The 12,870-nt window shown below is 34.1% G+C and overlaps 1 pseudogene; it reads left to right on the top strand.

Annotated features, from left to right (window-relative positions):
- Positions 1–269: 269 nt before the first annotated feature.
- The window catches only part of LOC137221009 (small ribosomal subunit protein eS7-like), an 82,736-nt pseudogene continuing 70,135 nt past the window's right edge, over positions 270–12,870 (top strand).

Below are 12,870 nucleotides of genomic sequence, written 5' to 3'. Positions count from 1 at the left end.
TAATATAGAGAGCAAGTGATATAAGTTCACCACTGCCATCATAATATAAAAGAAAAAAAAATACATATATATATAATTATATAGCAAGGAAGAAAATGCAAGTATCTTCAACTGTTATAGAGACCTGTTTGTATGTTTATGATTTCCCTCCTCTACCACTTATTATATGATCTTTTACTTCAGTGGCTCCCTCGGTTGACTGGGGTTCTATATCTGGTATCGTGCAGTCTGAGAGATCTGAGCACTTGTCGGTTCTGCCTGTGGTCGCCATGGTCTCCATTAACATTTACCACTGGACCCAGAGACCTCAGGTTAGCCCTTTGTTTCATCTACACTTTCCTTTGCAACCAGAACACAATTGCTCTTGAATTGTCAGGGTTACTCACCTCAGTCAACAATAGATACCCTCTTTTATCTATTCCTCTGGTGTCACAGAGCCTGAAATGGGCAAATGGCAATATCAGCTTCTAATCCAGGGGACATAGCTTGGGCTCCCCTGGTGGAAGCATTGTTTTCTTTAGACAGTAAGACCTCTAAACGAGCAGAGCCCAAGTCACAGGAAAAATTTTGCAAGTGGGTCAGTAGACACAATTGTGAGTGGTGCCACTGCATTTCTCACTTTCAGTTGCAGTTCTTTATGTATTGTGGTCATGTGCTGGTCAACGGCTTCGAGTATATATTTAATATACCCCTTTGAGAGGCTTCGATCTGTCAAGATGAGGTCTGATACCAAGTTTACAAAACCGTCTTCAATTTATCATTTCAAATGTCCAAATGATTATCGTGGTAGCTGTATTTTGGTGTTAGAGTACACAGAAAAATCAGTAAATTCTATGAACGTCAGCCCATTGCTGCATGATACATGTAAATTGAGTTAATTGCTCAGAAACAGTTTTATATGTTCATGGATAATGGTTCTGTTGAAGCATGATGAGGAAGATATATAAATTCAAATTTAGAATGTGTTTCTTTTAGTGTGGAATAATAACTGTCCCTTCCATGATGGGAAAAGTTGGGGAGCCAGAATGAAATAAATATTTGCTAGAGTTAATATCTCAAGATATCATCATATTTCAGTTAATCTGTAATGTATTTTGTTTCAAGAAGTAGGAATCCAGTTTTATTCTTTTCTAAATAGTCAGTTGTCACAACAGCATTTATTATATAATTATTTTTTCACTAATGCTTAAAAATTCTACAATCTTATACTAAGTTTCCATATGTATTTACTTTATCTTCTTTATTCTCTATTGAGTTCCATTGATTTGCTTGTTTCTTAATGAGCCAGGGCTAAATATTTCGAACCAGTGTAGCTTTATAATCTCTCTTATACATGATAAAAATACTCACTAATCACATTATTATTTTACATAATTTTCCTGCCTAATGTGTTTACTTAACTTTAGAATCAGCTTGACTACTTTCAAAAATTTCTGCAGCTATATGTATTAGTATCACATTAAATTTACAGATCAGGTTTGGTGCAATTGACATCTGTAAAATATCGGGTCTTTCTATTCGGAAATAGGGGATGTCTTTTCAGTAACTGGAGACTATATTTATAGCTCTTACTAGAGTTTTATAATTTTCTTTATATAGATTCTACACACTTCATGTCAGGTTATTTGCATTTTATATGTTTATGTTAACTTGTAATTAATATCTTCTCATCTGTTTTACTTTAAAACTTCTTGTATGAAAGAAATTGTTAAGGTTTGAATACTAATTTTGAATAAGACATCTTAATGAACTTTCTTACTGTTTCTGTATTCCTAACAGTGCTCAGGTTATTCTCTTAAATTTACCAACTATGCAATCACCTGTTAATAATGAAAATGTCGTTCCTTTTCAATTTTATGCCCTTTTGCCTTTTTCCTAACCACCATATATATCTCCAGAGTAAATTTAAATAACGATAGTATTAGTGGGTATTTTTGTCTTATTATTCTTGTTTTTCAATACTTACTCTGTGTACTTTTGGCTTTGATAAATAGTTATAAAAATCAAGCAAATAAGTATCTATTTCTATTTTAATAAGTTTTATGTTAAATTGGTAAATGATTTAATAAAATTCATCTTCAGCTGTCAATGAACTGACTGCATAATTTTTTTACCCTTCACTTTAAAAAATATGAAGTATATTAATTAATTTCCTTATATTTTAACATCTGGTATTTCTAAAGATAAGCCCCATTTGGTCATGTCATATTATTTTTAATTGATTTCAAAATTATACTTATTGTTACATGTTATTTAAGATTGTTTCTTATTAAAATTCATAAATGCAATCTGTTTATAGTTTTCTTTTGGTGATCTTTTGGTTAAATTTTGCTATTTATGTTGGAATGAATATAAAAAACAAAGGAGCTTTACATTTATAAACTCAAATACCTTGTTAACACTGGAATTTTTGTGCCTGAAATACAGCATCTTTGAAGTTGTCGGATGTGCACAGCCTGGTACTCTTTGTGTATTTACTTATTTATTTGGTTGGGGCTATGGAGCAGAGAAGAGCTAATGTTTTTATGATTTTTCTGTTCTTTAAAGATTTATCTCCTAATTCTACATATTAAGATAACATAATAGCAAAATTAAGAAATTAAGATAACATAATATTAAGATATTAAGATAACAATAGCAAAATCACAAATTCCCACATGGATTTGATTTTGAAGTGGAATTTTGGATAATCTTTAAATTTTATTCCATCTGTACTAACCAGTATAGATTTAACATCTTTCTCAAATCAAATTGAAAATTTAAATTTATTTGCATTTTGTTTAACATATTATTCTCTAATGCTTCTTTTGATTGTATCCCTGTGTTTTACTTTTCGTCTTCATTTCATTTGTTATGACTCTTTTTTTAACATTAGGCTACATAATGTGTTATCTAATTTATAGTTTTCCACATAAGTATTCTCCCTTTACAAACTGCATTTTCAGTTATGTTTCATTAATTTCTGTTTTTAAATATTTTCTTACTGCTAATTTTACACTGCATTTTATGATTCCTCATGCAATTGCAAGGTGAGTGCTAACTGCATTTAAATTACTTCCTTCACTTTTAGAGATATAAGGAATCAAAGAAATAAATTTTACCATAAATATATTTAGCCATATATGTAAGTTTTATCTGTAGCCTATCCATGGTTCATTATTTTCTTGATATTCTTCAATTTCAGCACTGATTTCTTTTTCAAACAAAGATGATTTATAAAAAGAAATTTTATATATAGGGCACATTGGCATTTGGTTTCTACTTCGCTGATTTCTTATTTTTTACATTGCTGTTTGCAAAGAAATGTGTCCTGTACTCTTTTTTGTTTTAAATTTTAAGACGTAACATAAGAGTATGCTATTCCTATTGACCTGTGTTCAAGTGTACTGACTCTTCTGTCATCTCCATTCTACTGTTTTTATTTTAGTTATCATATTTTTAATAAGGAAATATCCATTGGGTTTTTATTATGGCTTCTATTTCTCCGCTGTGATTTTCTATACATCAGTTCATTTCTAGAATGGCCACCCATACTTCATAGAGCTCAGTTATAATAGTTGTTTTAAAGTCTTTATTTGATAATTACAACATCAAAGGTATCTCTGGTTTGGAGTCTGTTGATTTTCTTTTCCCTTGTGAATTGTTGCTATTTTCCTGGTCCTTCATATGTTTAGTAATTTTGGTTATATACTGGGCATTTTGAAAATTAGGAGACTATTGGTCTAATTTAAATTTTGTGCAGAATGTTCATCTGCTGTTGTTCCTGTTATTTTAACAGGCAATTGGCCTGATTTGGTTAGGACCATAAGTTCCTATTTGTCCTCCTGGGCTGTGGCTCCACCTTCAGTCCATTTATCAAAGCTTTTGCAGTGCTACTCAGATCTGTCCTGCATGTGTGCCACACAGTTGCCATTCTAGGACATGCACAGTGATCTACACAAGTAGTTCAATTCTCAAAGCCTGTGGTAGGCTGGTTAGATCAGATCCATACATCTGTAGCTCAGAAATACACATACAAATTTATGGAATCACTTTCTTAAACTCCTTCCTTTCTGCTTTTTCCTTGACACTTTCCATATCACAGGGACTCCTTTCCTCATCTTTGACTAGAGAGCCAAGGCTTTAATTTTTCTCTCTGTCACAGATTTCCCTGACTGCATCTGCCTCTGGGACCTACCAACATGAAGATATAGAGAAATAAAGAAGCAATGGAGATTTTTCTCACATGCTCTTGGGAACATATTCCTCTGGTCAGAGAGAAGGGTTTCCATTCCTCTGAGTTTAGTGGCCTGTATGACCACTACTATGATCACTGCCATAGGAGAGAATGAAATAAAGCAGAAATAGAAGGTTTAACTCACTCTCTCTCACCCATAGAAGGCTACTCAGATCAGAAATGGAGGAGTTCTCCTGGAGCTTTTTCTGTCCACACCCAGTACGCAGTTTCTGATTTCAGCCTGCGTTTGAGTCTAGGCCAAGAAAGTTTAGAAGTAATAAAAAGTTTAAAATTAAAATTTAGAAATTTATCACAAATTCAGTGGTACTTTAAGTTATGGTTTCCTTTCCTAATCCCTGGGCTAAAGCTTAATTTTTTAATTAATAAACTTTATTTTTTAGGGCAGATTTAGATTCACAGCAAAACTGAGTGGGAAGTATGGAAAGTTCTCATATACTCCCTGTCTCCTCACATGGACAGTGGTACAATTTTTTTACAACCAATGAACCTACTTTGACACATCATCATTACCCCTAAACTGTAGTTTACATTAGGCGTCACTCTAAATATTGTACATTCTATGTGTTTTGACAATTTATAATGGTATGTATCCATAGCTTCACTGCCCTACCTCTGTGCTTTGCCTATTCATCCCTCCCTCCCCCAAACCCCTGGCAAACACTGATGTTTTTCACTGTCTCTATAGTTCTGCCTTTTTGAGAATGTCACGAAACTGAAATTGTACAGTCTGTAGCCTTTTCAGATTGGCTTCTCTCATTTAATAATATGCATGTAAGTTTTCTCTATGTCTTCTCACAGCTTGATAGCTCATTTCCTTTTAGCACTAAATAATGTTCCACTGTCAGGATGTACCACAGTTTGTTTATACATTCACCTACTGAAAGACACCTTAGATGCTTCCAAGCTTCAGCAATTATGAATAAAGCTGCTATGCATCTGTGTGCAGGTTTTAGGGTGGAAATAATTTTTCAACCTCTTTTGACAAATTCCAAGGAGTGTGATCATTACATCATATGATAAGAGTATTTTATTTTTGTTACAAACTTCCAAACTACCTTCCAAAGGGACCGTGCCATTTTGCATTCCCACTAGCAATGAGAGTCCTCGTTGCTCCACACTCTCACCAATATTTGATATTGTCAGTGTTCTGGATTTGGGGCATTCTAATAGGTATGTAGGGATATCTTATTTTCTAAATTTATAATTCCTTAATGATATATGTCAAACTTCTTTTCCTATGCTTATTTGCCATCTGTGTATCTTAACAGAGGTATCTGTTAAGGTCTTTGCCTCATTTTTAAATCAGTTTGCTCATCTTCTCATTGTTGAGTTTTGAGGATTCTTTGTATACTTTAGATAACAGCCCTTTATAAGTGTCTTTTGCAAATATTTTCTTCCAGTCTGTGGCTTGTCTTATCATTCTCTTGACATTATCTTTGGCAGAGCAGAAGGCTTTACTTCCAATGAAGTCCATTTTACCAATTATTTCCTTTTATGGATCATGCCTCTGGTATTTTATCTAAAAAGTTTTCTCCATACCCAAGGTCATCTATGTTTTCTCCTGTGTTATCTCCAAGGAATTTTATGGTTTCATTTACATTTAGGTCCATGATCCATTTTGAGTTAATTTTTGCGAAAGGTATAAGGCCTGTATCTGGGTTCATTTCTTTGCATGTGGCTGTCTAGTTGTTGCAGCATTATTTGTTGAAAAGACTATCTGTGCTCCATTGTATTGCCATTACTTTGTCCAAGATCCATTGACTATATTTACATGGGTCTATTTCTGGGCTCTTCAGTCTGTTCCCAATGGACTACTCTTTCACCAATACCTCACTGCCGTAATTACTGTAGCTTTACAGTATGTTTTTGGAGTTGGGTAGTGTCAGTCCTTCAAGTTTGTTCTTCTTCATCAATATTATGTTGGTTTTTATGGGTCTTTTGCCTCTGCATAAAAACTTTAGAGCCACTTTGTTGATATCCACAATATAACTTGCTGGGATTTTGACTGGGATTATATTGAATCCATATATCAAGCTGGGAAGAACTGACATCTTAACAATACTGAGCCTTATCCATAAAAATGGAATCTCTCTCCATTTATTTTTTAAGTTTCTTTGATTTTGTTCGAGTTTTATAATTTTCCTCATATAGATCATGTACATATTGTATTAGATTTATACCTAACTATTTAATTTGGGGGGTCCTACTGTAAATGGTATAGTGTTTTGAATTTCAAATTACACTTGTTTACTGCTGGCCATTTACTCTTTTAAATATGAAGGATGAAAGAGAATCAAAGATGATACAGACATGATTCCTACTCTTTTGGAACTTTTATGAAAAATTATCATATAGTGACCAATGGTATATTTTTCCTCTTTACCTGCCCCATTTAAGCTCAGTCCTGTAGAGTGAGTTTTTGAAGGTAGGTAGAGATGGTGAAGATGGCTTTTCAGGATGAGTAATCAGTAGATACAATCAGTAGTCAATGAGAAAGTCCTGTCTGGAGAACAGTGAGGCACCAATGTAGGATATAGGGAGAAGAATTGGGAGACAGATCTTCTGAAAGACTTAATATGCCAAGTTATGGAGTATATCACACCAACCAGAAGCAAGAGTATTTTTGCTTTTGATTCAACAGGTTTTAAAAACAACTGGATATAGAGAGCAAGGAAAAGTGGAAGCTGAGAATGACAACAAAGATTCCACTTTAAGGAATGAAGGTTAATCTAGTGGTCATTTTTTAAAGTTCATTTGGCAATTATCTAAGTTTGGGATTAGAACCAAAAAGAAGAGGAGAGTTAGGGAGTTTTAACTTTTTCTCCTTCAGAAAACGAAAGCAAGGACCATAATAATACCTAAAGTTTAGGTAACAGAAATATCTGTCCCCAAATGCAGATGAATAAACAATAATATTTTCCTAGTCAACATGACCCAGACAGGATTATGTTCTAATTTATTAATATTTCCTCTCTAAAGAAGACATAACGATTGATAGTAGTTCGCTTCACTAGCTGAGTCTTGGGAGGAAATTCGTTAATGGGAGATCAAACCTGACTCCTTCCCAAACACTAATAAAATACTTTAAAGGAAGCAATAAACGAGCAGCCAGTTCAATGTGTGATGACAAGAACTTGGTGAGAGAGCATTTTAAAAATCTAAGCCCTCATCACAGCCTGGGGTTTCTGAAGTACTAGTTAATCCTACAGCCAAGATATTTTCTAGGAATAGGAAGGAGAAGTCTGAAGAGGTTATGGAAAAAGAGATGGCTGATGCTTTTGTTCTTTGGGTACCAGAATCCTATTGTCATTTGGGGGTATGGATCCCAAAATAATTATATTTCCAAAATTCCCAATAAATAGGCCTTGATTTTTAAACTCTTCTTTCTTTTTCTTGTTCTTTGTCACTAGAGTATTTAATTCTCCTGAACCATGAAGATGAGAATTAAAATTTTTGCAAATAGGATTTTTGCAAACCACTAAGTTTAGCCCATTAAAAACAATCTGCAAAGTGAGTGACACTATTAACCAAGACAACGAAACAAGCATTTTGAGTAGAGGATAAGAAGTTCAGCTTTGAATGTGTTGTGGTTGAGGGTCTGATGTATACTGAAATGATAACTTCTAATAGGTCAGGATTACAAGAGCATTCAGAGCCAGAGTTACATCTGAGAATTCCTGTCATGAGAGAAGTCCCAGACGTTAGGCCAATCACCAAGAGAAGGTTTACAGATCTGGATTAGACTAGGACCAAGGAGAAAACTCTGAAAACCACCAAAATTTAAGCCGGAAGATTAACTGGAAGAGAATCCAGGAAGGAAGACTAAATACGAAAAGATAAAAGACTAAAATTTGGAGTCCTATCTTCTTACCGCCTTCAGAGAGACACACGTTTGCTTTATGTTATTTGTGAATTTCTTATGCAGTATGTGGACAGGTAAATGGGATGGGAGTACTATTTATGGATTAAGTCCAAGAAATTTGACTAAGGATGCATGCCAATCACATTACCATAAAAATAAAATATTTAATAACAAATTTATTAAAAGAAGAGTAAGAATTTTACACTGAAAACTATGAAACATTTTTAGAAGAAATAAAAGATCTAAATAAATGGAAATATATTTTATCTTCATGGATCAAAAATCTTCATTAACATCAAACACAGTAGTGAATAGAATAAGGTTAGAATGCTCACTATAATCACAATTATTCAACATTATTTTGATGATCTTTGTCAATAAATAAAATGTTATGTATATATACACATATACACACACAAAATAAAGACCACTGACTTTACTTACAAATGATATGACCACAAAAAACTTCAATAGGCTGCATGAAAAAACTTGGAGTCGATGCTAGACACAGAACCTAAAACTAATACATAAAGAAATATTCTTCCAATCTACCAGAAATAAGAAAATAGAGCTGAAGTGTTAGGACATTTGGCGATTCACCTAGAAATAATATAACAAAAGTTAGAAAAGGTCTTAACGGAGAAAATTATAAAACTATATAAAGACATAAAAGAAGACCTGAAGCACTATCCTAAAGGTACCAATTTTCCCTAAATAAATCCACAAAACAGTTGCAGTTCTGACCAAAATATTTAAAAGATTTTATACAATGAACTTAAACTTCTTCCTGTGGAACAGACTAAAGGCCTCAAAAATAGACCTAAGCATACATTGTGTATTCAGTTAAAAAAAAAGAGATGTTATTTTATACCATTTGGGGATGGAATAAATGATGTTGACTTTCCATATGGATAAATTTGGATATCAAGCTCACAAACAAAATTCTGACGTAATTAAGACCTACATATGAGAAACAACAAAAATTTTAGGAAAAAATATGAAAAATATCTCTGACTAGGAATAGGGTAGGTTTTTCAAACAACATACACACACACAAAATCTATAAAAAGAGATCAGTAAATTTCACTAAATCAATATAAAACACTTATATATGTCTAAAGATATCATAATCAATGTTAAAAAAACAGGTAACAAACTACAAATATATAAAATCAAACCCAACTAATCACTTAGGAAAAGGCAAACAACCAACACCAAATGGGTCAGAGGATTTAGAACACTAGTCTCAATTTAGGATCTCTGAAAAAAAACATAAGAAGTTGAAATAATGTTTAACATCACTATTATTCAAGGAAATTCAAACTATATCAACAATCAATCGGCATTTAACACTAATGGCAAAAGATAAAGCCTGACAACATCAAATATCGGTTAAAATAGTCATCTACCTGATGGTAAAAAAATAATTGATCTAGTAGCCTCTTTGAAATGTAATTTGGCACTACGTGAGAACATATAAAATGGACATGGCCTATAATCATGCCCAATCAAACCATTAAGTGAAAAAAAAAAAAAAGGAATGTACTGTCTAACAGAAATTGAAAATCCAGGGAATATATCCAGAATTTACGGATGAAACCAGTATTAAATTCCGCTTCTCCCTTGAATATGCCCTCTCAGTGGAGTCTTTCACAGTGTTGCCTCATTCTGCAGACATGGTCTTTCCCAGGTGGCAAGACTTTTACTCACCCTTGCAGTAAGCAAAGGGCAGCTCTTTCCCAAAGCTTCAACAGTAGTCCTAAAGTGTACTCCAAGGCAAGAGACTTGATAGGGTAAACAACTTGTCCCAACTGGCTCAGGAATTTCCTGGTTTTAGCATGAAAAGTCCTGCATCTCGGGAACCCATTCAAATCAAAATGGTATGTCCAGGACAGTCTCAGTTTTAAAACTGAAAGCCCAGTGTAAAAGTGGGACTGTTGGTCACCCTACAAGATGGGGTCATGTGATGATAGCCCTGCCTAAATGGGGATGGAGAGTTTATTCCAGAAAAATAGTCTGGGCATATGAAATTTAAATGCCTAGAGGGGATCTGGGTTACCCTGATTGTGGTCTTCACTCAACCCAATCTGGCTGCATGCAAGAAACACTGTAGCTAAAAAAATGCACAAACATCTTTGAACAAAAGAGGATTTTCAGATTTATCCTGCTTTTCTCTATGGGAGTACGATCCATAACTGATATATACACATTTGCTGTATATTTTCCTGTCTCTTCTGGTTTACTTGTTATTTAAGAAAGTTGCCTAAAGATGTCATGGCATGAGTCAGTTTTCCTGTCTGCCACTGTTAACTGCAGGTTTTACTCATAGTAAAATGCACAGTGTAAAGTAATATGCACAGTGGTGCATATTAATGTCTAGTCCTATTCTCCAGTCTGGCTTCACTGCAGATTTTTCTCTAGGTCACTGTTTTTCATTAAACTTAAAAAGGTCAGTGAAGGCTAAATTTTACTGTTTCCATTAAAAGAGGTGGTTGTCATTGCTGAAATCTACCAAACCCTGCTTCGAAGAACATCAGTTTGCCTGCCTGGGTCTTGGACCTACATCCACTTCCTTCTGCCTGGAGGGAAGCCCAGCAAAAGATGTGTGGTGCTGCGGGAGTGGTGAGCTGTCTCCCCACAGCTTCAGCCTGACAGCAAAGCATGGCTCGAAGTCTGCAAGAACTGATGGCTCCAGACTAAAGAAAAACCAGAGGCTGGAGGTGCAAATGAGGAAATCAAGGAACCGTTTGCAGAACTGAAAAAATAGACAGTGGATTTACAAATGTCTCTAACCAGCTGGATTTGGTAAACACTGAAAGCAGCATGATTTTATTTACCTTTATTGTAAGCCATGAGAATGCTTTGGTTTTTAAGAGCTTGGCAAACTTTCTTAAATAAAAGTAAATTATGTTCCATTAAAATTCACTTCTAAGAACCCGAGGTAAGTGTTTGTTTCAAGACTGAGAAGTTATTCCTCCTTTGATTGTGAGTACTAACCTTGAAGCCTCATTGAATATCAGCTACACTGAATAATCAATCATAATTTTCATTTTCATTCCATTGATTGAAAAATGGAGTTCTTTAAAAAAAATATTGAAATAAATATTATCTAATCAGGAGTTAGCCCTGAATAGTGATAGAAAACCATCTTGCAATTTCAGTTGATTATAAACTTTATGTGAGATACTACAGTGATGTGATTGTTAGAAATATGCTATGAAGGTTGACTGTATTAGGAGAAATAGACACTTTTGTGGGAAAGGCTCATCTCTCTTACTCCACCTAGAAATGATCTGCTGTGTGGTAGGCAGAACAATGCTTCCCCCACCCAGGATGTCAACATTCTAATTCTTGGGATCTGTGAATATGTTACCTTACATGGCAAAAAGGATTTTGCCGATGTGATTAAAATCAAGGAATTTGAAATAGGGAGATTATCCTGAATTATCTCTGTGGGCTCAATTTAATTACATGAGTTCTTAAAATCTGAGACCCTTTCTTGGCTATGGTCAGAGAGAGGGAGATGAAGATGGAATAAGGGTCAGAGAAATGTAATATTGCTGGCTTTGAAGATGAGGAGGAGACCATAAGCCAAGCAAGGTAGGCGTCTCTAGAAGTTGGAAAGACAAGAAAACGGATCCTTTCCTAGAGCCTCCAAAAGGAGCACAGCTCTGCGTACACTTTGCTTTTAGCCCAGTGAGACTCACAGACTTCTGACCTAAAAAAGTTTAATAAATTTGTGTTATTTTAAGTCACAAATTTTGTGGTAGTTTGTTATAGCAGCAACAGGAAACAAATATTGCTCTTATTAAATCTTAACAAATCAATATTGTGAGACCTATAAATTTTCCAATTTTTATGAGGCTATTTTCCTTTCTTCTCTCCAAACATCTAATACTAGAATAGAGTTACCTCAGTATGTAAAACAAGTTTGTGGCTTATTCAGGTTTCCAATGTCCTTACACATTTAAAGTTGAGCTCACTTATTTTATCTACAAGGCTTTGAAACTTCAAAACTTCACTGTTAAAGATAATCTAATCCTTTCATTCACATTTATGTATATTATTCACATAATTATATGTATACATTCACATATCATATTCAATAACATATGTTTAACATTCCACAAGATATAAATAACTCTCACATAAAGAAAATGACCTAGTCAAATATTATCTGAAGATCTCACCAGTCTAACCAAATTCTTTCTAAAGACAAGTATGTATGGATCATAGAAATATATCTTCACCCAAAAGAAATGTGATACAGGAAGATAGTTATCTAATTCCAATGGCATTTTGTAATCTAAATATATTGATGGACTTTAAAAAACTTATTTTAACCACTCCACTGAACAACACAATCACCTACTAACCGCATCAGAGGAGGAAAGCAGCTTCTTCTGAAGGAGAGGAAAGCTTTGAAACTCATTTCATCTTCTACTACACAGAGCCTTTCTCACCCAGGTTGCTCAGTACTAAAATGTCTCCATCTCCTTGAACACTGAAAAGATGAGACCCTTTCTCTTTTTGGACGGTTACTGCTGGACCCCAGTCAAAAGTGGGAGATGGTAGACTTAACTTTGAGTATTTGGATGAAATAACCCTTTAGCTGATTTTATCATCCTAAGCAAAACATTACATTTTACATGTATATGTATATGTTCATACCGATGATACAATATTTTTGTTGTTTTCACATTCATTTCATATTTTTACTATTAGCAAAGAAGCTTCATTGAGCAATAGTTTTCTAATAAGCAGTAATTTT

This window comes from Pseudorca crassidens, chromosome 3, assembly GCF_039906515.1.
Source record: "Pseudorca crassidens isolate mPseCra1 chromosome 3, mPseCra1.hap1, whole genome shotgun sequence".
In the NCBI taxonomy this organism is placed as follows: domain Eukaryota; kingdom Metazoa; phylum Chordata; class Mammalia; order Artiodactyla; family Delphinidae; genus Pseudorca; species Pseudorca crassidens.
This window is presented reverse-complemented; position numbering and strand designations above follow the sequence as displayed.